We start from the raw sequence: 25,991 nt of genomic DNA on the forward strand, positions 1-25,991 counted from the left end.
TTTTTGGATTTTTTTCCCACAAAGTAATTGGTTTGGGTTTGGGATTTTTGAACTGCTATCACCCTTTGTACAATTAGAAAAGTTGGAAAAGTTGAAATGAAAGAATAACGGGATATCTGCTCAGTCTTTCTTGTGGACTAATGTTCTTAGACAAATAATCCTCTCATCATTATTTGCTCACCTGACTTCCTAAATGAATTATTTTTATTCCAGAATAGCAATCTGGCTCTGTTCTTTTTGAAGATCTGAATAAAGGTGCACTTTCTTTTAATTTTACTCTTGATTTATTTTCAAACACATTGCAAAATTTTGGTAGCTGTTTGATACCTGTATTAGGCTGTTCTTGAATGTTTATAAAGAAATATCTGAGACTGGGTAATTTCTAAAGAGAAGAGGTTTAATTAGCTTGTGGTTCTGCAGGCTATGCAGGAAGCATGGTGCTGGCATCTGCTTAGCTTCTATGGAGGCCCCGGAAAGCTTAAAATCATGGTGGAAAGTGAAGGGGGTGCAGCCATGCCATTTGGCAAAAGCAGGAGCAAGAGAGAAAATGCAGGGGAAAGTGTCACACGCTTCTAAATGACCAGATCTGTTATGAACTCAGAGAGAGAGTTCGCTTATCACCACGGGAATGGCCCAAACCATTAACGAGGGTCTGTCCCCATGATCCAAATACCTCCCATCAGGTCCCATCTTCAACAATGGGGATTACATTTCAACATGAGATTTGGGCAGGGACACATATCTAAACTATAGCAATATCACTGGCATCATTGTAAGCTTGAGGCATACTTTTTAATCCATCTGGGAGAGAAAATTTTGGCTTACAACCCTGAAAATACAAAATATGGCAATACCTTTTTGGGGTAAAATACATGTTTTAATTGTTGCTTTTGTTGTTGTTGTTGTTTTGAGATGGAGTATCACTCTGTCACCAAGCTGGAGTGCTGTGGCACAATCTCGGCTCACTGCAACCTCTGCCTCCTGGGTTCAAGCGATTCTCCTGTCTCCGCCTCCCAAGTAGCTGGGATTACAGGCGCTCACCAACACCCCCAGCTAATTTTTGTATTTTTAGTAGAGATGAAGTTTCACCATGTTGGCCAGGATGCTCTTGACCTACTGACCTCGTGATCCACGTGCCTTGGCCTCCCAAAGTGCTGGGATTACAGGCGTGAAACACCATGCCCCAATGAAAGATACATGTTTTAATGTCTCACCTTATTGGCAAAACATTGACACCAGTGCTTTAAATAAAATATAACACAGTTTTCAGAACCCTTAGCTAAAGGCAGCAATAGGAGGATTAAAACCTCCCATTAGATCAGAGGGTAAGTATGGATGAGTGAAACTACGGATCAGCCTCAGTCTTTGAGTAAAAAGCTTAAGGGGAAGCCATATTCCTAGGGTTAGGAGGAAATAGGATCAGAGCCTATTTCAGCCAGGGACAGCATAAGGGAGCTCTAGTATTATTGTCAGGAGTCCTGTCAGGGAGAAATTAGCGTTGGTTGATCCCTAGGAAGATTGGGGATCAGTAAATACCAACCAGTGATATTTACTGAAGAATTCATTGTAAGGCAGGAATCCAGTTCCTCTGAGATAATGTTTAATGTAGAATGCAAGTCACAAGGGAACTAGAGAAGAAATCTTTCTTCTTTCCTTTTCTCTTTCCCCTCTTTTCTTCCTTCCTTCCTTTAGTTATCCATTCATACATATTTTTCAGCAAATAAATATTGAATATCTATGGTATTGGCACCTACACTGCGTTCTCAAATGTATAACACACATTTCCTTCTGCTTATCTTTATCAGCGCTTCTCTGTCTGTAATTCTGGGGTACCCCTCAGTCTGCCTCCAGGCTCAGTAGGCATCTGAGGGGGTGGTATGGCAACAATTCTCACTCTTTATATCACCTGGCTTTTGAATCCCTTTTCTTGTTTGGAAAAGTCCACACTTTATGTGTTGTAAAGGAGGCAGTTTAGACACATGCAAGTGATGCAGGAATGGGTAACGTAAGGGATCAGTAACTGATATCCAGTCTTGGGGGAATCATCAGTGAGGGGTGGTGTTTGGTCCCAGCAACATAAAAACGCTGCAGCCTTCACAGGACTGCGAGGTGAGAAATATGAGACAAATTCCTGCTTCTCTAGTCCCCTCCAAGAGATTCTGAATTACCCACCATCTAGTAATAAATAGTTTTTACTTAGCCAGACCTGGTTTCTGATGCTTGCAACTGAGAGCTCAGAGTCAGTGCTAAAATTTACCTGAAGTTCAAAACTCAACTCAATATTGTCTGAGTGAAATGTGGATAATAAGCTGCTCCAGAGGATGCAACATGAACTAGTAAGTATAGCTTAACTGGTAGGGAGTGAGTAGAGATGGGGACTTCCAGAGCCGAAACCATTTGGAAATATAATTAACAAGGCTGGCAACTTCAATAATAACACAACAGCCATTAAACTCTAACTTAGGTGATTAACGGCTGTGCTAGTGTGTGTATACATTAGCTCATTGTTTCTAAAGTTATCTCAGGCCATTTGCTAAAATTAAAATTTCCCAGGTTTTAATCCAGACCCATTCTATCAGAATTTGAAAGAAGCTGTTGAGGTATCTGTACTTCTTCTAAGTATTCCAGGTAATTTCAATACTCAGGAAAATGTTAGAAATAGTGTATTATTTGTTTAAACATCACACAATCTGCAAATATCATGACTTGCATTTTACAGTTGAGGACACAGCTTCAGTGAAATTACTAATTCAGAAACACAAATAACTGAGCGGCAAATGCACACTATGGAGTTAAGTTTGTCTGAATCTGATTTTTCTCCTTATTATGTCATAATAAAACTAATCAAAGACTTTTGATAGATTCTTACAAAAAAAAAAAAAAAAAAGAAAGAAAACAAAATCCAGAAAGACTTGGGTTTAACCTCAGCTCTACAGTTACTACCTGTATAATGTAAAGCTATTTAACTTTCAGAAGTTTAGTCTCCCCATTTGGAAATAAAGGATTATAATAGATAATTCTCTGGTGTACGACCTGAAACAAAATTTGTCAAACACAGTGCATATTTCTTCCTTCTCTCTTCCACTCTTTACTCAAGTTTACGTTCCGTAATTTCAAGGAAGACTATGTTAGTCATTTATTAAACCCATCTTTCTCCCTCTTGTGTGCACAGATAAACTACATTTCTCAACCTCTACTTGCTATGGCCAGGCTCCTGAGTTCTGGCAGATTCCTGGCCTGACCCAGAGCACTCACGGACTCTTTCTTTTCTCTTCCCATCCAGTGATTGAATACAGAGGACAGTGGAGCTAAAGCTGGAAAGAGTCAAGTCCCTGAATATGACCACACTGAGTAATGGTTAGGCTACAAATGAGTAAGACAGTCGCTATTGTGTTAAACTATTGAGCTATTTATACGTATATATTACCCAGTTAACCTGATTAATACAGAGAGAAAATGCAAGTTCACATATGTTATGTAATTTTAAAATTTTGTTTGGTTAGTTGTGATTAAGATTGCAATTTGATCAATCATACAATAATTAAAATTATTTGGGGTCTCCTTGTAACATGGCCAAAGGCACTACCCTGTAAATTCAGCTCTGTTCAAGATGTGGACCCATCTTAACATGAGACACAGAAAATTTATGGGTCACTTCTTATGCGTTCAGCAACAGTCTCACTGTTATTCTTGCAAAAACTTGATATTACACTTCCTGGATCTTGGAACTACTCTTCACAACTCAGACTTCTGAACTGGATCTTTATTAGGGCCTTTTCATCATAACCTCCCCTACTACTTCTACCTATTACCTATTCTTGCGTTGTTAAAGATATTGGGGCCAGCTTCCTCGTTACCAAGGATCTAGATGGAGCCTTCTGATGTGATATTTATTACCCACCTGTCCTTGAGTCCTCTTATTTCTTCTAGTTTGAAAACATCTCTTTCCCCAGTATCACATGTGGGTTCTGGTTTCAGCCACTTGCTGAACATTCAAATGCCTGTAGTCTCAACAGAGATACTAAGTACCCCTTTCCATAAGCATGAGCTGATGGAGTAAGTTGCTAGTCTGACAAACTGGCAAATGGACGTACCCATCTTCTGGTCCCAAGCTTCCTGTTTACCTAGGAACCTGGTTCCCCAACTCCTATGTCTGGGACTCTGCAGCATTCCAGACTCTAGATTCTTTAGAAACGAAAGGTATACTCCTGAGCTCCAGTCTTGGACACTAGATTGCCTCAATTTATTTATTTTTATCTGTTTTCCTGATCAAAATTCCACTCTTTTGTCACCTGATCACATTTTGAAAGCTAGTTATAATCTCCTAGGTCCCAGCTGGCAAGTATGCAGGTAGAAGATTCTGACCTTGCCTTCTGGAAGCTAATACTCTAATTGGGAAGAAAAGTTATAAATTCATTAAACCCACTAAGCAGAGTGATATCAAGGTAATCATAAAGAGTCTGACATGATAGAACAAGCCTTCTGGATTGGTCTGATAAACACTAGGACACCATTGTAAGTAAGTTCTGGAGAAGCCAAGGATCATGTGAAACAATGTCATTTGCGTATCTTGAATAAAACTAACACTGAATAATGTAGTTTATAAAATATAACTTATTTTTTAGTAGATTACATGCACTGTTTATTGTAATGATTCCAGATAATCTAAATGTTCTGACTAGGATATTTCTCAACTGGCTGACACCACTCCTTTCTAGCTCCTTATAAATGCTTTGCTGACTCCTAGGTAGTGGTAGAAGTGGTGATGGGGGCAGGGGCAGGGTGTGTGACTTCTTTCCAAACATCACATCCCTAGAACGTATAGAATTTTTTTCCCTGATTTTCACCTTACCCGTGTTTCTGAAGTCACTCTATCTGCTTAAGTAGCACAACATTGAGAATAGGTTTAAAATTCAAGCAAATGAGACCCTATTAATGCAAGGTATAGACTCTGACACATTAGAAATCCCAGTTTCATATCTGAATGGAATCCAATTACACTGATGAAAGAGAGTCTCTTTCAATACCCTCTTCATTAATCTTCTTTCAGTCTTCCCTCTTCCAGTGGGCTCTTCCCTACCTCTGACTCTTAGGAATGGTGCATGCTATGTGACTCACCTCTTACCACAGCCAGATCCTGGGAACCAGGAGTCAAAAGAAGCCCCAGTACTTTAGCTCAAACTGTTTTTAGCTTCTGCCACTCAAACCATTCTTACTGACATCCTCTACAATATGCACCTAAATAATCTCAAAGCACTCCTCTCTATCCTGATGGGAGCTTCTGACTTCTAAGTCTCTATAAGGCGTTTTAACTCACTTAAAATTTGCTCTATCTTTCTCACTCCGTCTTTTACCAAGATCACTTACCAGCAGGGATCAAATTCTAGGACCATTCTCAGCCACATGAAATTCAAATTATCGTTGGGCTTTTGTTTCTTCTGAGATAAGCCCTAGCATAACTACCACGTTGTTCAGCAATTTAATTAAAGATCAAGACCTCTATCCAGATGTAAATGATTTTCGGAAGAATTTTTTTTGGTCAGTCTAGTTCTTATTTATTAAGTGTTGAAATCCATACATAGCACCCCCCATATCCTCAAACATTAAAGTTAAGCATCACTGCAGTTATGTAAGATTTGCAAGTAATAGATGTCATCTTTCTGCTTAATACTATGCAAATCTGAATCAGATAAGTTTGGAATTTCCCCAGAATACAGGAGATATAACAAGAATTGAGGAGAACTCTTTAACCTTAACTTTAGTGGTAAGAAAAAGTACTTAAATGTTCAGATGTGTAAAACCGCCTCAAAATAACCTTTTATGTTCCTGCTTTCTGCAGAAATATTTCCTAAAGCTTAGTAGAGCTAGGTAGAAATGGGCTCTGGATTAATTTTGACCTTCTGTGGCAATGCATTTCCAAGACCAAGAATTTATGTGTGCAGAATATTAAATGTCAAATGCAAATATGAAAATGGAGCTACACAGTTGCTGATAGTCCCTAATTGATATTGAGCAGACTATTCCCTTTAAATGTTAATGAAACTGTTGTAATTACTAAATGACCAAAACAGCGCAGAAGCCAGGGTTCACAGCTGTAAACCATTACTTGTAAATTACTGGCACAGGCCCGCATTAGCAGATGGCTCAGCCCATGGAAGAAAACTTCCTCAAGATGCTTTTCTTCCAGGCCTGGGCTCAGGAGCAAATTAGATAAGCATATTAGAGAGGGCCAGAGTGCCTGTTTGGACATGTCACTGGAGATAAGCACCTCTTTTGATCTTCTTATTTTTTTTCATTACATTCTTTACAGAAAGTGCTGAATATCACAGAACACAAAGAAAAGAGAAAGAGAAACTGACAGAGCCTATAAATGTTGCACGAAGGTTCAGATATGTACAGTTCTGCCGGCTTTTTAAGGAGCAGTGTTTCCTATATCCTGAGGCAGATGGACATGTTGGGATGGAGGTAAATACTGAAAGGGCAGAGGTGTGTGTGTGTGTGTTTGTGTGTGCGTGTGTGCGTGCGTGTGTGCATGCATCCGTATATGTGTCTGTGAGAGAGAGAGAGAAAGGGAAAAGAAAGAGAGAGATAGTGATAACAAGCCAGTGGCAGAAAAGCAATTAGAAGAAAAACAGGGCATTTGAATGGGCTTAGTAGCCTCAAGACAGAGAACGTCTATGAAGCTGTGTAAGCAAAACTATGCAGTAGAAGCAAGAGATGTCTTTATTAGAGAAGGCCTGTGGCTCTTCACAGCTTTGTTCTGTAAATTCCATGCCAGCTTTGCAAACTCTCTAAGGTTATTAACTTTAGTGAAGATTTTTTTAAAGAGTTGGGTGCAGCCTAACCTTTCATTAATGTAAATGAAAGATTAATTAAGACATCTGCCTAGAACAGGAGGAAGGAGGAGTTTATCTTGTGACGTACACTACAACCTATCCTCAAAATGAAACAGTGGCGTTTTCCCTGCCAGGAGTCACTCTGTAGAGAACATGTTTAAAAGATAAGATGTTTACAATCAAGCCAGAGAGTATAGGGAATACCCACCTTCTGAACTGTGTGAATCCCAAAGTGATGCAGAAAGCATTTGTTAGTATTTCAAAATGTATCTTCATAGAAAAAACTGTGATATCTGTTTCTATGTTTAGAGAAAATATCAAATAAATCTAAATAATCTCACTTTATGGTAGCAGAAGGGACAAAATGTAGAGATATAGGTTGTGGGCTAGGATATGGGTCAGACTCACTGTGAAATAATCAGATATAAAAAATTGAAACATAATTTGAGAATTTTGTCAAGATAATGCCTAATGCTTGACTTTCCAGGATATTTATGTTTTATGTCTAAGAACCTATAAGACCAGAATAATCAGTGTTAAAATTGACCCATAAAATCAGGAATGAATTATTAAAGTGCTAATAGAATATCTTGAGTCTGGATCCTAGGCTTAGGAGGAACTGCAATGCAAGAAAAAGCATGATAAAATGATTTGAATTATTTTCTCTGGGCCCAGAACCTATTTGTGCAATGTTTTGAGTTATTGATATTGGCCTTTAGTATTCCACCACTTTCCTGTCTTTCTTCATGATCCTCATTCACAGGGACCATGGAAACAATTTACTCCCAATGCCTTGTCTGCCAGTGCCTCTGACTTTCCATCCAGTCTTGCTCAACGTGATCATCTCTTTCATTTTTCCTTCCTGACTTCCTTTCTTTTCTCAGGGGAGATGATCTTCAGCTAGGTATTAGAAGAATGCAAGCAAGCGTGTAAGCAATTTAATCTAATTCATAATGAGAACTGGTCAGTCAATTCTTAACTCTTCCAGACATGGAAAGTATTTTTCGAAGTGAGTTATTATTCAAGTGTGGTGGTGTAGCCTGCAGAGAATTGCATTCATAAACCTGGCCCTGACACTTCCTACACATGTGATCCTAAGCACGTTACTCAACTTACCTTCATGCCTCAGTTTCATCATCCATAAATTGAGGTACTGGTAGTATCTACTCACAGGATTAATTTGAAGAGTCTGAAATACTAAATATACTCTCTGACAGACATTAAGAGCTTAATAAATGTAATCCAAATGGTTTTTGAATTGGCCAATTTTAGATAGCTTTACATAGTGAAAGTAAGAGTCTCAATAATGAAAAATAATATTTTCCATCAGGAAAACTAATAAAAAGTAACTCATTTCCTGGTTTTGATAATTCAGTTATGCAAAAAGTTACCATTGTGGAAGCTGGGTTATGGGTAAAGGAAACGTTTCTGTATTATTTTTGCAACTTCTTGCGTGTTTATGGCAAAATAAAAAGTAAAAAATAATAAATCAACACAGTCCTCTTTTGTCCCAAAGCCAATTTCATCAAGTTATTTTTTATATTGATAGTTATTTTTCTCTTTTGCTTTTGAACCATGAATTTTGAAAGCTCTCAGATTATTTGTGGCAATTCCCATGTCCATAGCTATAATACAAAGAGTGTTTCCAAAGAAGGGGTGTGTGGAGGGGGGCGGGCGGTGTGGGTGTGTGCACATGCATGCATGTGCATGCTGAAGAAAAAGTAATGTTGTATATTTGTATTGATGTGAAAGGGATAGCCATCTGTACTTATTTTAATGTGTCATTTGTGCAGATACTTTGGAAAATAGAGGTTATCATGGTATGCTCTCAGAATCTGAATGACTGTAGCTTACAACATTTTGACAGCTAGCATAATGCAAGCATGAAAGTGTGCTTGGATATTTTGAGATCATGGACATTTCTGAGACTTTAGTGAAAGCTATGGACTCTTCCAAAGGAAGTATGTTAAAACAAATTCAAGCAAATAATGAGCACAATTCATTTTTATTTGCTAGTAACTGTAATAGACATGAGAATGACACAATATGAGACGTATGATAATAAATAAGGTAAACCTTGTCCCGTCCAAGTGAGAGATGGTATAGTAAAGAGATATTATAATCCAACATGACTGGTACTATTTCCTGGGAGAACAGTGTGCTCTCACATAAGAGGAGCATCTAACTCATGCTTGAAAGAATCAAGAAAGACTTTCTAGTGGAAACGGCTCTAAGTTAAGACTTGAAGCAAAAGTATAGGCATTAACCAGTTGGTGAAAGAGGAGTTTAATTTTAAAATAGATAGTGGATCATTTGAAGATGTGGTTGTAAGAGAAAGCTCAGAAAAGCTAGAATATGGCATATGATGATGACAGGAATAATAGATGGAACTTGAAAGGAGAACAGGGGCCGCATTCAGTACTTTGTAAGCCCCATTAAAATATTGTCTATCGAAGAACTCTGGAGAGTCTTTGCAGGATTTTAAGTAGAGTTAGATTTGCATTCTCAAAAGCTCACTTTCAGTTCTGTGGAATATGGACTAGAGGAGCAAAACTGAATGAGAGAAAGCAGCAATATGCCAATTGTGGCATCACAAGAAAAAGATGACTGTGTCTTGTATTCTTGGCAAGGAACATAAAGAGAAGTGATTGAATTTGTAAGATTTTTGTAAGAGGTATATTAGATATGATTTTTATTTGAATGTAAGAAGGATGAGAGAGGAAAGTTGGAAGTTACTCTAAGATGTCTATGCTAAGCCACTGGATGGCTGATGGTGCCACTCACTCATATACACACCAGAGAAGAAAGAAAAGTTTAAAAAGAAATAAATTTAAATAGTCTTGTCTACAGCCTATCCAAATATCCAGTGGAACATTAAGATATGCAGCTCTGCTATTTACAATAGCAATGATATGGAATCAACCCAATGCCTATCAATAATAGATTGGATAAATAAAATGTGGTACACATATACCATGGAAAACTATGTAACCATAAAAAGGAATGAGACCATGTCCTTCGCAGGGACATGGATGGAGCTGGAAGCCATTATCCGCGGCAAATTTACACAGGAACAGAAAACCAAGCACTGCATGTCTGTGGGAGCTGAACAATGAGAACACATGGACCCAGGGAGGGAAACAACACACACTGGGGCCTGTTGGTGGTAGTGGGAGTATGAGGGAAGGAAGAGCATCAGAAAAAATACCTAAGGTATGCTGGGCTTAATACCTAGCTGATGGATTGATAGGTGAAGCAAACCACCATGTCACACATTTACCTATGTAACAAGCCTGTTGCACATGTATCCCAGAATGTAAAATAAAATAAAATAAAAAGTACCCCAAATGCAGTGCAGGACTCTGGATTCAATTCTGGAACAGAGAAAGGACATTTGTGGGAAAAAAAATGGTGCAATCTAGAGTCTTTATATATAGATAATGGTATTGCATCAATGCTAATTTCTTAGTTTTGACCAATGCACCATAGTTATGTGAGATATTAGCATTATGGGAAGCTGGGTAAAGGATAGATGGTGACTTTCTGCACTCTTTATAATGTTTTTGTAAATCTAAAATGATTCCAAAATAAAAGGTGTATTTAAGAAATGGGGGGAAAAGATATGCAGCTCTGAGCCTTGGAGAGAGATACCAAAATTAGTAGCATTTGAAAATAATTAAAGCCTCAGCAGTAAATGAGACAATACAGAAAGATTGACAGAACCTTCATGAATTCATGAGAATAAATGCTAAATTGCTGTAACATAAGACCCTGTAATACCTTGACTCAGAGGACAAAGAAGTTTCATTTTTTCTTCCTTAACAGTCCCAATGTGAAGATACTCAGCTGGTAGGATCGCTCAATTCTACTCAGGCTTTTAGGGATAGTTACATTTGGGTGATCTGCAATCCCATAGGTGTCATCGCTAGCATGGTTAAAGCTAGAGTACTGCCTTTGTATTCTTGTCATTTGTACCAATCAATTGTAACTGGAGAGAGAGAATAAAAAAGAGTATATTTACAGATGCATATTAATTCACATGTATGGTAGTAGAAGTTAAGGAAACTTCCCTCTGTGAAGGAACAAAATCAAAGTCATCTATTTGCGATCAAGAGGGGCATGGAAGGGTTATACAAATGTGCAAAGAAGTTTGGATTGTCTCGAAGCTTCCATGGATAATGAGAAATAAAGCTTTCTGGAAAAGGGGAATGGTCCAGTCTGCTGTTCATTCTGGAGTGCCTAGCTAAGTTTATAAATCATCTCTTTATACCTGTTGTACCAAACTATTCAATTGCAAAGTGGTAAAGACATAACATGAAAAAACATCTTTACAAAGATTTATGTCTTTCTTGCTCTAATCTATTTATACATATAGTTAAAGGCCCATTACTAAAAAATTAAAACAGATCAAAATTCTGTAGATACGACAAAGTAAATTCTGCCCCAAAGAAAATGTCAGCAAAAAGCTATATTCAGCTTTTAAAAATCCCATGCATGTTATCTTTAACATCTCATTTTGATTTTTTATGGTTTATGTGGCTTCATGTACTAATAACTTCATTTACAAAGAAATATAAGTGGAATCAATATTTTCACAAATGGTTTTGCCAGATGTGTTAGGGTTCTCTATAAAGAACCGATAGTATATATGTAGATAAAGATATATGACAGAGAATTAATTAGGGGAATTAGCCCTCATGGAGGTTGAGAAGCCCCATGACAGGCCATCTGAGATCTAGAAACCCTGGGATATCGGTAGTATGGCTCAGTCCAAGTCCCAGAGTCTCAGAACCAGGGAAGCAGATGGTGTAATTCTCAGTCCCAGGCTGAAAGCCTGAGAACCTGGGGGCTGTTGGTACAAGTTCCATGATCCAAAGGAGCCTGGGATTCTGATATCTAAGGGCAGGAGATGAAGGGTTTCCCACCTTCAGGACAGAGGGAGACAGAGAGAGAGAGAGAATTCTCCTTTTCTCTGCCCTTTTTTGTATCTGGGCTCACTGGATGGTGCCCACCCACACTGAGGGTAGATCTTCCCCAACTCAGTCCACAGACTCAATGCCATTATCCTGTGGCGACACCCTCACAGACACACCCAGATATAATGATTTGACAGCTATCTAAGTATCCCTTAAGCAGTCACCTTAACACCTAAAAGTAGCAATCACACCATGTACATTGTCATACACCTTGTCAAGTAACAATTGAATTATCTGGAACTCCTTGACTTGAAATCCTGACATGGCAAGTCCTTTGTCCTGAAGTCATTGAGGTCAAAGTCTACCACAGTGCTGTTCTTTTCATCAGCAACAAGAAGATCCCAGAAAATAATCACAACTACAGATTTCAATATTTAAATTGCTGGAGCAGAAGTAATGCTGGGAAAGACTCTTTTTTTCCCTGGGGTCTGTAGATTTTTTTCCCACAGATAATTTGGCAAAGCTCTATCATTCTCAACACAGACTAAGAACATGTTTTTTTGTTTGTTTGTTTTTTGTCTTTTTTCCATTTATAAATTTGCAATAGTTGCCTAATTTTAGTCTTTGTTTCAAAACCCATAATTTGGATACAATAATTCATGGTTTATTGCGGTGGCAGTTTGAGGTAGGGGTGGTATATTTGTTTTGTTTTTCACAGCATTTGTAATTCAAGGCTTTGTTTTAAATTAATTACCTCATTTATATTGTCAAAAATATCCTTCCCTTAGCCAAAGTACAAATGAACTCATCCTTGTCAGGTAGTTTTGAGTGAATTTTCCTCTATATCACTTCATCTTCCACTTAGCTCCCTCCAAAACATAAAAAGAAAGAGCAAGGAAGAAGGAGGAAAAAGATAAAACTGTTTTTTAAAATGTAATCGAGCACTTGAAGTCTTGTTTTTGGAATGCGTAGTCAAGAAGTTCATATTCTGCTTCCATCTCTTGACAAAACATACTGAAAAGAGTGATTTAAATCCTTGGCTTTGATAAAGTTGCTTTTCCATGGTGGTGGACGAAGCTTTGTTCAGAATTGCTGGCACCATTTCCTGTGAAATTGCATGCCGGTGTAGAAGGCAGTGAGTCATTATGACATGTGGAGTGCCTTTCTTCAAGAAAGCAGCCAAACCAGATGTGTTGCCAAGCATCACAGGTGCTCCACCTGTTCATAGAACACCAAGATTTGTCTTCCAGTGGACGCTTTCCCTGGCAAAGAAACTTTTTGCCATTTCAAAGACACTGACATCCTTTCCAGGTTCCAAAATGAGCTCCCAAAGCACAAATTTTTCTTAGATGGCAACGGTGTGCACACGATAGGAGCGAACCAGGATTTGTCTTTACTAAGGGACATCTATATTTTTGTCCATTTGCATTCAGAATTCAAATGACACAGCTGCCAATTCTTTCAAGACTTGCTTTAAAATAGTGAAAAACATATCAGGACTTCTAGAATGGATGACATTTGTTAACAAAGGCAATTTTCTTTGTTAACTCAAAGGCACAAAACAGGTTAAGTGGCTCCACAAAAATTTCTCCAACATGATGGCTTGCTTGTTTTGGAATGAAATAAATGTCGTGTTCTAATAAATGATTTCTCTAAGTTCTATTAAATACGCAATCTTAAAAATTAAGAATTTTTCTCATATTATTTGTTCATATAATCAGCTGTGTTTGCATGACAGAAGGTACATGATACTCTTTCCATTTAATTAAATGTAACCTTGGCTTTTTTTGCCCCATGATTTTCTGAAATTGATATGAAAGTATAATTAAAGGATATATTGATTTCTTCACCTCCTTTTCCTTTAGTATTTAAATTTAAATTTTTAACCTGACCCCGATCTGAATTCCACAATCTTAATGGCAGGATTTTAAGATATATCAAAAGAAAACATTCTATACTTACAATATGACGATGTTTAACTAATTTATTTAAAAATAATCACTGCACAAATAGTATGAGCCAGGTACTTCACTGTACATAAGAGATAAATAAACAAGACAGATCCAAACCCGTTCCATCACAAAGCTTATAGAGTAATGGGTCACCACCGTGTGCTTTCTAAACATGTAATCTTTGCCCATCATGCAACTTTATACTTGTTTTGAGCAAAAAAAAAAAAAAAAAAAACATAATTAACAAAATTGATGCTAAAATAATTTATTTTTTGTAACTTTCAAAATAAAGCAAGCAGATTAAAGAAACATATGGTTTCTTCATTGATTTATTTCATTATTTTTGTAGCTTCCTAAATGCTTACCTGGACCTTGAGAACCTTACACATCTAGTTTACACAATTCAGGCACCAAAGAAAAATATTAATTGTTATGCTGTTTATTCAAAATAATTGAAAGATACAATTTTTTGAACCTAGCCAATATATTTATTTATATTACTTTGTAAGACAGTTTTGCTTTAGGCTACTATATATTTTTCTAGTTTCTAGAGCACATGAAAAACTCCTGACAATCAAATCTTTGTGTTAATTTCTATGATACCAGCTTAAGTATTTATCATCACAAAGTTATCTGTCTTTGGGAAGGTTTATAACTCCCTTAAGTTGCTTCAAGTGACTTATTTTTCTTCAGAACTAACCTGAGTTTTCTTCCCTGTATAACTTTGGCAATAAGCTGTTCTGTTTGCCACCTTCAAATTGTGGATGCCCTTTTGTTGTGCTGCAAAAATAAATAAAGAAAAAGATAAATGCAATTAAGCTTGTAGGACAATGGTCTCTAATTAGGAAGCAGGAAGATATAAAACAAAGGATTGTTAGAAAACATCTGTGGTTTTGTCTGTCCAGTGCAACAATTCACCAAATGCACACCACATTTCCACCAATTTGTTCCAGCAATTTCCTTGTCCCATTATTAACTAAATGGTTCCAAAGAAAGCTGCCATCTTCTTAGAGGTTCAGAAACCCTCCTCATGCTGATTATTACCAGTAGAGTCAGCATTGACTCAGGCAGAACCAATAGGAACCTTTCTCTGGGATTTGTGAACTTGAGAAAATATGGAATAACTTTTACTTCCTCTCTGGTTTCAGATAATTAGGAAATTTAAGTGTGAAGGCTGCCAGTAACATTGTGTGCAGCTGTTATGGGAGAAGTCAGCAGAAAGACAGAAGCAGAGTAAAGAGGGGGATACTTATCCCTGAGCCCCTGTTACAACTCTGTCCTTACCTTGGTTATGTTAGCCAATAAATTACCCTCATTTGCTAGAGGTAGGTCAAGGTACATGTATGTAACTGGCAGCAAAAGTAATCTTGATCATATAATGGTTCCTTGATTTTTAGTTTGTAAAGTTGGTCAGATACATTGTCACTAATAAATTAATTGTATCAATAAAATAAGTCTAATTTATCATTAATTTGGTACTAGTATCTTTAATAGATGATAAGTCTATTTTAGAAGATTAAATGTCATTATCTTTTAAAATGTCATTTACATTATTTATATTGGTAATAATAGTAATTAGTGGCTTAATAGAGTATGAGGAATTAGAAAAAAAAGAGATGTTTAAACAAAATTCCTCAAACAACTTTGATGGGAAAGAGGAGAAAATAGAATGTTTAAATCTAAAAATTGGTTTTTAAGCTAAGCATCGGAGTGACATAACTTTTAACATAAATTATGTGTTTACATATAATTAAGTATTAATTTTCTTAATGTGATTATGACGTAATGAGATCTATAAGGCCTGAACATCTAAGTTTCAGTGTTCTTTTTAAACATATCTTTTGACAAAGGAATATTGATCTTACAGATACATTTTATCACATGGAGTATTCGTTCTCATTTTGAGACTGTGTACAAGCTGAGAAAATTTTTTTTTTACGTTATTAAGAAAATTATGAAACCCTAAATTGCAACATCTGTTCTTCCTCCATGTATAATGAGAGAAAAGGGGTTACTTTGAAGACACCACACAATTCCTTTTGGAAGAAAATTGAAAATAGAAGAATATAATTTGGTGATATTTTTCATGAGCAGATGAGCTCCTCTGAGTGGAGCCTCTTAGTCTAGGGTGAGAAAAATGTCAGTGAAACTATTCTGCATATGGAAAGAACAGCTACTTGGGAGTTGGAAGATGATGGAGTAGTCTTACCAACAGAAAGTGGAAGAATCATCAGATGGTGTTGAGTGAGTATTTGAGGTTGATGATTCCGCTTTTCACAATGGAAACAGCTCTCTGTTTTTGTTTAGCCTTGCTTGGTGGGGGCAGTGGCAGGGTCCATCAGAGGCTTCAGGTTTGCCAGAGAATTCCCATACAGGGAAAGGCATGGAAGTGTGGCCATTACAGCACTGATACACACAGAAAATGGTTGGAATCCAGGGATGAAAGTCTTGAGGAACTTTCCATGTGAGATCCTTGAGAAAATAAAGTAGAAGAAGCACTCATCCATTTAACAAATAGTTATTAGCATCAAACATGTGCCAAATTAACTTTTACATCTGGAGAAACCACACTGCAGAAAAAAGGAAAAGAAAAACTCTTGTGTTTACAAGGCTTATGGTCTAGTTAAAAAAAAAAAAAAGCAACAACCAAGATAACTGAATAAAATATGTGTTACATGATGACTAATGCTATGGTGGCAGGAGGAGAGAAAAGAAAGGAAGGGAAAAGTGATAAAGGAAGAGAGGCAGTAAATTTTACAGAGGGTGGCTGGGGAATGACTGAGATGGTAGCTTCCAAGTGAAGGCACAGCCATGAGGATACCTCAGAAAGGAGCCAAAGAAGGGCAAAGCAAAAGTCCTGAGGTAGGAGAATGGCTGATATACTTGAAGAATAGCAAAGAGTTTATACTGTCTGGAAGAGAGTGAATGAGGGGTAGAATAGTAAGAAATGAAATCAGAGTGATAATGAGAGAGAAGCAACTTTTGTAGGACCTTGTCATACAATTCTCTTTAATGCACAGGTGAATCCTGGGCATCTTACTAAAATGTACATTCTGGTTCAGTAGGTCTTGCTTGGAGCCTGAGGTTCTGAATTGTACGAGCTCACAAGTGATGGACCACACTTTAAATAGTAATATTGTAAAGCATAAAAAGGACTTTGTTGTGGAATGCAAAGCTATTAGATACTTTGAAGCAGAGGCTAGAGATGATCTGACTATGCATTTCAAAGATTATGCTGTTCATTCTTAATGATAGATTAAGATTGATTAAGACGTTATTTAAAAAATTAGATGAGAGAAGATGATGACTTACAACAATGGAGACAGTCAGAAATGTTGTCTCTGGATATATTTTGAAAACAGAAATGACAGAGTTTGCTAAGAGAATAAATTTGTGGAGTGAAATAAATGGGAGAGTTTGAGAATATTTCTGTGTCTTTTGTCCTGAAACACTCAAAAGTAGAACTGGTCTTTGTCGAAATGGCAATGACTATGGAAGATGGAGAGAAGGAACTCGGTTTTCACATGCTAGATTTGAATTCCTTGTTAGAGATTTCAGTGGAGATATAAAGGAGGCAGTTTGATACAGGAATCAGGGCAGAGATTATGATTGGAAATATAAAATAGGGAATCATTAGCATTAACATAGTAGTCAACAGGATAACACTAAATAAAGTCACTGAATGAGTGAGTAGAGAAAGAAGAGAAAAGATGTCCAAGGACTGCAAGGAATGAGTCCACAAATGCTCCAATGCTTAGAGAATGAACAAAGGAAAAAAACAGAGGAGGAGTCAGAAATGTTGAAGACAACCGGGATACCGTAGTACATGGTAGCTAAGGAAAGACGGAATATAGAAGAAAGTGATCTACAAGGTTGAATACTGATGATAAATCAAGTAACATGCATACTAAAAATGATTATTGGATTTAGCAAAGGAAAGATCATTAGTGACCTTGACGAGAGTAGTTTCCATGGAGTGCTGGGCAAAAACCTGAATGTAATAAATTTAAGACAAAATAAAAGTAACAACATTAATGAGAGTGCAGTGTTGATACTTTTTGGGGTATATGTGGCATGTGAGAATTAGTGTAGTATCTCAAAGGGAATAGAAGGGTGTGTTTTTCATTTTTGCTATGACTTTTGCATTACAGATTTATTTTTAATGTACATAAACAGAAAGAGAATAGTGTAATGTATCCACGGGCACCGATTACCCAGTTTCGCATTTCTCCAATATTTTGACAACTTTGTTAAGACACAGATTTTAACTGTGGAAAAACAATAACAATGTTTATATGCTAGTGAGAAGACTGAGAAGAGAAGAAAAATTTGATAATGTAGCAGAGATAAGGAAAATACTAGAGAGTTTTCCTTAAGTAGACAAGAATAGATGGAGTCTAGAGCACTAGAGGAAGAGTTGGCCTTCCCTGGGAGCATGAACAGCAAAATAATCATTTTGCAAACACAATCCACGTTTAAGTTCTCTGTGTGCTTGAATTTTCTAAACGAAAGAGTAAAAAATCCAGCATCTGTGAATCAGAATGAAACTAAAAGTGATGAAAACTTGAGAACAAGATATGAGAGTGTCTTCTAGGAAAGTGAGAGAATGAATAGACAGGAAATACAGCACTACTACAGGCAACATTATAGACCCACTTATGTGAGCCTTTAAAGTGAGGCCAGTTAGCATGAGAGTGTTTTTCTTTTCTTTTCTTTTTTTTTTCCAGTCACATTCAGCTGTGGTTGGTGCAGGTTCAGAGTTGGTGGACAACTGGGTTAACTAAGAATGAAGTTCAAAAAAGAAAGCACAATAAAACAAGAAGGTGAGTGGTGTGAGAACTAAGCAAGGGAGAGGTCATCCTGAAGGATATAAAATCTAAGTTGAATAAAGAGAGATACAAGGGTCTGATAGAGGTGGGTTAGTGAGAGACAGGAATTTTTGCAATACCTTTATTGTATGAAATATTTATAGAAATTGAAACTCTCTGGCTTTGAAAAGAAGGCTACAAAACAACGCGACAATAATTTTCAAAGGTCCTTATGATTTGCACTTTAAGGTAGTAGAAATACAACCTCCTGTGATTTTTTCGTATTTTATTTATTCCTTCTTAAAATGACAAGAGAGAAAAAAAAAAAACACATAAACTCAAATGTTTGGGGGATTTTCTTTTTAATATTGTTCAATATTGTAAATTATAAAAAGATATTGCTTTGCATAATAAACTCAGCATATTCAACCTTGTCAGCTGGTTTTCTGAAGTCCCTCTAGTAAGCTGACATCACTCAAAAAAAAAAGGAACAAAAACAGGATTTTTCTTATTCACAAATATCCTAGGAGGCCTCTCCAGCTTTCTTGTTTTTTCAAAAAATCCTTCTTCACAGTCTAATGTGGTTAAAAAAAATAAAGCTCTAGAGTAAGACTTCCTGAGCCTATAATATTGCTTAGCCACCAAAACAGAGCTGTATCATGTTGACAAGATACTTAACAAATTTAATCTTCTTCCTACATATGAAATATGGTTAAGGGTATCAAGGTTATAGGGTCATCGTCCATAGGCTAATTGTATACATTCAGTAAGAATCCAAATGCAGTCCACAGTACAGTGTCCATGTGGTTTTGTTTTTCTTTATTTTGTTAATTTGCTGTCCTTGTTGGTATTACAGTTGCTGAACTCTAATTTGCCTAAATACCCACCCCTGGCAAGTCACTAACCTTGTTCAAGTATCCCTCCTGCCAGAAGATGATCTCTGGCCCATCAGTCAGATCTGGAAACCCTATTTCTGTGCTCCATTAGGACGACATATTCTCCCTCAGCCATTATTTGTATATACTCATTACTCTCCTATGAGGATTAAAGATTTTTGCTGGAAGAGATTATGCATGATATCTTCTTTATATTGCCACCACTAGCAGAGAGCCGGCTCATAGGTGCTTAATACATTTTGAATGAATACGTGTGAATGGAGTTTGAATTTAAGGTGAGAACATTTCATGGTATGTGCTATTTATAGTTAAGGGGCAGAAGTGCATTCATTTGACTTGGTATTAATCATTGCTGCTAAATATCATTTCACTGTCCTTTAAATCTCTGGAGGTTTGTTGTTGTTTTTGTGTTTTTGTTTTTGGTCTGCCTTGTTTTGTTGTCTAAACCTGTAGCAAAGGTTTCCTCTGAGGCGATGGCCAAGACTGGGCTGGACCTCTGGTCCATCTGCGCACTAAAACACTAGCTTATATCAGCTATTTATGTATGTATTTGTGTATTTATTTGTTATTTATGAGGGGCTACCACTATTCAGCTTTTTAACTTCTTGCTCTCAATCTTTCCAAATTGGATCACTCAAACATCTCAGCACCACATTTTTAAAAATCATGAACATTTGCCTTCCTGTGACAGTGTCTACCACCACAGAGCACAAGGATTGTTTCCAAACTCTGCTCCTTTTGATTTAGGAAATCTAAGAGTTGCCTGGGAGGTTACCATTAGGAGAAACCATCAATTATAAGAGCTCCTATTGCATCTATTATATGCATTGAAAATTTGAGGAAGACTCTTTTGAAGAAAGACCAATAGCTACAAGAATATTTGAAAAGCATTTCTTCACACTATTTTCAATGTCAAGTAATATATACCTATATATTTAAAATGTTTATTAACATTTAAACATTTAAAACATTGATATTAAAGCACCAATAATGTATTTCACCTTCCACCTGCATTGTTCCTTAGAGCTACACAATTTCCAAATAGTTGCAATAATGGTTTTCATAATTGAAAACACAATTTTGAGATGTTTAGCAATGCATTTTTTAAAATGTTTTGTCAATAATTTCAATTTAATTATATTTTTCCATGAGGAAATACATAGATGTATATACACACACACACACAAAGCATATAAGCAAATATATTTTACATACATAGTGAATACACAAGGGAGCTGCTAACTAAAAATGCATTAGAGAGATTATAAACATGAAAGTTGAATTAAAAGTGTATTTTATTGATATATTTAATCTTTTTGAGGCAGTCATCACACACAAAACTTACATGAGAAAAGTAACTCTAGTTGTAGATTTAAAGGTTTTGTTAAAGCTAATTTGAAATCTCAGTAATTAAGTTATGCAGAAAACTTTGCCATATTACATTTCAAAACAAGTTGAGACATAAATCAAGGCAATTTATTACTGTAGATACGATCGTGGGCCCCTTCCTGTAGGTCATTCAACCATCAAAATGGCATATTGAATTTATATGAAACTGAAGTAGTTAAAATTTTAGAATATGGCCAATGGTTCCTATCTTATTTAACTACCCTGGTGCTCATAATGCTTTTGGCCTCTTCCTCCCTCTTGACATGTTTTTCTCCCTTTTTATCTTTGACATTCTCTCTCGTAGTCTTCTTTCTGCTTCTCTGCCAAGTATGTTCAGTCTATTTTTCATGCTTCTCTTTTATGTATTCATAAAATGCTGAAATTCTTAAGTTTTTTCAATATACTTGATCATGCTTGAATATTTTCTTCATTTTCATGATTTAAACAACTACTATGTATATTTACAACTCATACATTATTAAAGTATTTCAAACCTAGCTATCTACATTTGATTTCAACTTGCCTAGATCACAGATGGAAATTTGCTCACCAAATTCTTTTTCCTTTCCTACTGGGCATCTAGGTAGACAAAACTTCCCAGTCTCCTCAAAGTCAGGTATGAATACAACAGTGATTTCTGACCAGTGGAATATGTTTTGATGTCATAGGTGCCTCATTCAGGTTTGATCCATAAAAACATCTTACCTATATACTCTTGGACTCTTTAAATATCTTAACATTATCTCCACCTACACACTCTTTCTTCATCCACCAGCTACGTGGAATATATTCTAAGGATACAGAGGAGGGTCAGGGACACAGGCTGGAAAGAGTCTTGGTGCCTGACTGACTGCATTGAACATAGACACCCCCACACAAACTCATCATTAGATTGGGATATTAATGAAATAGAAACTTTTATTGTGTTAAGCCACTAAAGTGGTTACAATAGTTAGCCTACCCTAATACAAAGCTCCAATTCACTATGTCTGATGCTGAACTGTTTTCTGAAACTAGCTTCCCTTCCTATTTTTTCTCCTATTCAGATTTCTAAGAATAGCACAGAAGACATATTATCCTTACTAGAATCTTCATGGCTCATTATTCTCTCCCCACTACCCACTCCACTTTCATCATCTCACTAATTTTGTAGTATTATTTACAGAGTTCTACAATCTCTCAGACCTCTGTGCCCTACTCATACAACATGATCCTGATGCCTACAATACTTTCCACTATTTATTAGCCCCACCCCAGTGAAGCTTGGGAACTACAACTCAAACTCAAGTTTGACTCAGAAGTCATCACCTACGGGAAGCTGAAACTCCTAGCAAGGTGATATATCTCCATTCTGTAATTCCATATTGTCCTGTGCTTGCTGCTATCATAGCAATTATCATCTTATATATGTTTGTCTTTATCTTAGACTGAGTTCTTTGGATATAAGAATGTATTTTAAATTTTTAGCTTTAGCAATAAGGACAGGACTTGATGCCTATATACATTCAGTAAGTGTATGCTGAATAAATGGTTAATATCATGATAATTGCAGCAGAGATGTGTCAATTTGGTTCAACAAACCTGTGTTGCCATACACATAGTACTAGGTGCTTTGGATACTAAAATAGATAACATGAACCTTGACCTTACAGTTTACATGTAATAGTCTAATACAGAAAAAATATTATATTTCTGTAAGAGTAAATTTTAATTACAGTTTTGTTTACAGGTTAGAAGTTGTACCTGTGGATTTACATACCTTTGATAGCACTGGCTCTGGTGCTTAATAAGAACAATAAATTTCTCTAATGTTAAATCAATGTGGCACTAGTCTTACTGAATCTCGTTTCAATATGTTTCTTAAGCCCAACGTGTTTTCACTATTCCCCCGCTACTGCTTTTATTCATACTCTATTCATTTCTTATTTACATTGTTTCCCAATATTTCTAGCCTAGACTTCCCTTTAGGATTTCCTCAGTGACTTGCTACCTGAATACCTGCATCTGAGTTCTCCTCTTGTACAAAACTCAACATGGCTTTGAACTCAATAGTTTTTCTCCCTCATTTCCCTACATCTGCCTTTCTCCTTGCATTCCCACTTTTAGTAAATATCATCAATTACTGCTGATCCCACCAGCCAGAAACATGGAAACTTTGTCAATCTGTCCCTTAAATAGCTCTCAAATATGTTTCCTGTTCTTTATTCTTTCACCACTTGAGTTTAATTGTTGCCTCAACTGATGCAATAGTTCAATAATATTTACTCACATAATTCACTTCTCTATACCAATACACTACCTATAGTTTCTAAGAGTGATGTTTGTAATATTCAAATCTGACTGTACTCCACTATGAATCCTTTCCCCGCAGAGTAAAGCCCCAGATCCTCAGCTCTGCATCTTCCAGATGTTCAGTTCTCCTCATGCCATCCTCTCACTCTCCCATATACTCTGACTGTATCAATGGTTTGATTCTGACTATATTAGTGCTGACTGAATATGCAGGCACATTCTTATGTTTGTACAGCCTCTTCTGATTATAATACCTTCTTTCTTTTAACTCTAACTCACCCTTCCAGAATCTTAAGGTATCATCAGTCCAAGATGGAACAGAATGGGACACCAAATAATGTTTCCTTTCTCTTGAAGTCTTTTAGTAGTTGCTGAAAGATCATGCTACCTACAGTATGTTTTTGATTTCAACAATTGGCAGAACTTACTAAGCTCTCAATATACAGTAGTAGTAATAATCATTATTAATAATTTATTAGTATTTACTAAGAAATTTTTGTCTATATCCAGAATTCAGTTTTTAAACATCCAGCTGAGATTAACTGCAATCAGTAAACAGGGCAGTTGGTATTTGAGGGCAATATAAAGTGATTTTTAACATGATGATTAAAACACATATCCTCCATCTCCATCAGCTTGGATGGATACAGGTAAAAGAAATTTTCCCCAGCATAGCCTGTAAACATTGATCCTACTCAAAATTCCAGAAATAGATTTGTTCTGAGTCACAGAAGAGATAAGAAGCTGAAAAGGAGAAAATACAGTAGCAAGTAAACACTAACAGAATGAGGTCATCAGGGTCCTTCAATATCCCAAGAGCTCATGTAAAATCAGTTCATCTCAACAGAGATGTAGGGACCCCCAGCAAGATAAAATATATAAAATATTCAGAGACAGATCTTTGTAAATTTGGCAGGTAGATAGGTTGTATAGGTTGTATGGTCTTTAAAAATGATGTCATTGGTTAGCCTGTCTCAGTGTCTTGGTGACAGGAGGGAAGACAGTTTACTTGTCTATGTAAAGAAAAGAATGGAGCAGAGTGTATATTGAATATATCACGTTACTTTATAATCAAAGCATTTTTGTGTTGCTTATACTTTTATTCTTAATATCTATGTATCAAGGTGTTCATTGTATATGCCAATGCATTTATTTAATTTTCTCAACATTTTGTAACATTCTCAACATTTTGTAACATTCTCAACATTTTGTAACATTAATACTCAATGATGCAATGACTATAGTCCTGAGAAAGCAGTGTATCAACGAAACCACATTTTTACTTTCACTTCTGCCATAACATTACTGATGCTTAATCTTGATTTCTAAGAGATTTTAATTGGAAGTAATTCCCACATGTCACTTCTGGTTCTCAGTGGACTTGCTGCTAACTATGACTTTTATTATCATCTAAAAGCTAATTGTTTACAGCAATCATTTTTTATTATAAGTAATCATCAGCAGCATCATTAGTGGCTCAATTCATGCCAAATAAATAAAATACCATTCTTTGTAAAGGAGAATCCATATTTCTTCAATACTGTACAAGTGCCTATGGAGGCATCTTTAGATTACTTTTTTATGTATAAAATTTAATGTAAGTAATATTATTATTTTATCTATAGAATTTAATGTAATATTATTATTATTCAAACATGACTTTAAGTTTAATTCTTGCATTCAGGTTGTTGTGCCCAAAGTCCCTTCTATATAGAAACTTTATATCAGAGCGGTTTTAATTATAATGATATCAAAAGTTGGTTTTGAGGTACCATCTTGTTTGCCTGCTCAGTATTTCTAAGCAATGTTTGCCGTTTCATTCAGAATTTCCATCTGCTTGGAAGCTGTATGGTCGCCTCCTGCCTGTACAGTAGACTTCAGGAGCAGGCTGAAAGCTTTCTTGTCTACTTTCATGTCTCTCTTCTCTATCACTGGGTCCCTTGGAAAAGATCATGTCCAAACGTCAGATAAGTGAAGAGTTCCTTCTTCCGCCATCTCTGTTGGCACAATGGCTAACTTTGGAGAAAACTCTAGCAAGGAAGCCACAGTGTTCCAAGATCCAAAATGTTTTGTTTTCTGGCTCAGCAGAGGGCAAGGCCCCATTTTTAGTCCAATGCCGGAAGCCCCTTCTACACCCATATGACTCTGGCCTCTGCAAAGGGGGCTCCACCTCAGTACCTCCCTTGTCTTTTTCAAGGAGGATGTAGAAAACTACAGAGAAGATGTCTATTCGTTTTCTGCCTTCAAACACTGGTAGTCTGTCATATGTGACCCACTTATTCCTGAGCTGTTTCTCAGAGATTTTCCAACTGAGAAGGTTTGTTTCCAACTGAGAAGGAAGCTGACTTATGTGGGGAAGTCTCAACAATGCAGTTTATTTTCTTTCCTTTTCCCTCTCACAGCAGTAGGGATGGCATTTTGTCTCATTTTCTTCCAGCCAATGAGTCAACAAATATTTATTGAACAACTATGGTATGCATTGAGCAAATATAGGCTCTGGGAATAAAGTGAGAACAAAAGAGACCAAGTTTCTGCCCTCATAAATCTTCCAGTTTCAAAGCAAGTGAAAAAGCAAATTGGCATAATCATTTCTCCTGACCACTGAACAGTGACCTCAGGCCTTTTAGATCAGTTCTGATCTGGGAGATTAGAGGAGAGGTAGGACATAGATGTTTTTTCACGTAATGATGGTGTTCTGTAGATATGGTTCTTGTATCAGAACACCTATCTAGACACTCTTAAAATAATTCCAGGCCATTTCTATTTTCTGTAGCTGTATGCAAATCATATTGAAATATCAGGTCATGATCTTTCTTCTCCACTCCATTTCTCTCCTGACAGTGAGAAGGTTTTATAAAATAGATGAAAATATACACAGTGACACAGAAATACAAAGCTAAAT

Source organism: Piliocolobus tephrosceles, chromosome 5 (genome assembly GCF_002776525.5).
Source record: "Piliocolobus tephrosceles isolate RC106 chromosome 5, ASM277652v3, whole genome shotgun sequence".
NCBI lineage: Eukaryota > Metazoa > Chordata > Mammalia > Primates > Cercopithecidae > Piliocolobus > Piliocolobus tephrosceles.